We start from the raw sequence: 1,009 nt of genomic DNA on the forward strand, positions 1-1,009 counted from the left end.
CCATCTTCCTTCTGAGGAGTGGCTGGTGGGTTTGAACCTCCAGCCTTCTGGTTAGCAGTCAAGTGCCTTAGGCACTATGCTACCAGAGCTCCTAATCCTTAAAAAGGGTGGAAGGAGCTCATTGTTATAAAAAGAATGCCAGCTACTAAGTGTCCAAAAAACCAAACCCATTGCCATGGAGTTGATCCTGACTCATAGCAAACCCCACTGGGTTTCCAAGGCTGTAAGTCTTTACAAAAGCAGACTACTTAATCTTTCTTTCATGGAGTGGCTGGTGGCTTTGAACCACTAACCTTTTGGTTAGCAGTCAAATGCCTTAGGCACTATGCCACGACAGCTTCTCTGTAGAGATACTACCTCAGAAACCCAAAGAGGGTTTTGAGTATTCACAGTGACATCTTTGTTCTTTAACCCTTTTAAGAAGTCTTCTTTGTGTTGAGGTGTAATCCTTACTGAAAGACTGGACACTTTGATCTTCATCAGTAAGTGCTTCGAGTCTTCTTCACTGTCAGCAAAGAAAGTTGTGTCATCTGAATATTGCAGAGTTGTTCATGACTCTTCCTCCAATCTTGATGTTGTGTTCTTCTTCATATAGTTCAACTTCTCTGATTAATTGCTCAGCATACAGATTCAACTGAATAAGAATGGTGAAAGGATACCACTATGACACACACCTTTCCTGATTTTAAGCCATGAACTATCTCCTTGCTTTGTTTGAACTGCCTCTTTCTTAGTCTATGTACAGGTTCCTCAAGAGCACAATTAAGTATTCTGGAATTCCCATTCTTCACAATGTTATCTATAATTTGTTATAATACACACAGTTGAATGCCTTTGCATAGTCACTAAAACACAGGTAAACAGCTTTCTGGCATTCTTTACTTTCAGCCAAGATCCATCTGACAACAGTAATGACATCCCTCATTCCACACCCTCTTCGGAATCCAGCTTGAATTTCTTGAAGTTCTCTGTTAATATACTGCTGCAACCATTTTTGAATTATCTTCAG

This window comes from Orycteropus afer, unplaced genomic scaffold (assembly GCF_000298275.1).
Source record: "Orycteropus afer afer isolate SDZICR_OR568_19922 unplaced genomic scaffold, OryAfe1.0 scaffold00418, whole genome shotgun sequence".
NCBI classification, from domain to species: Eukaryota; Metazoa; Chordata; class Mammalia; order Tubulidentata; family Orycteropodidae; genus Orycteropus; species Orycteropus afer.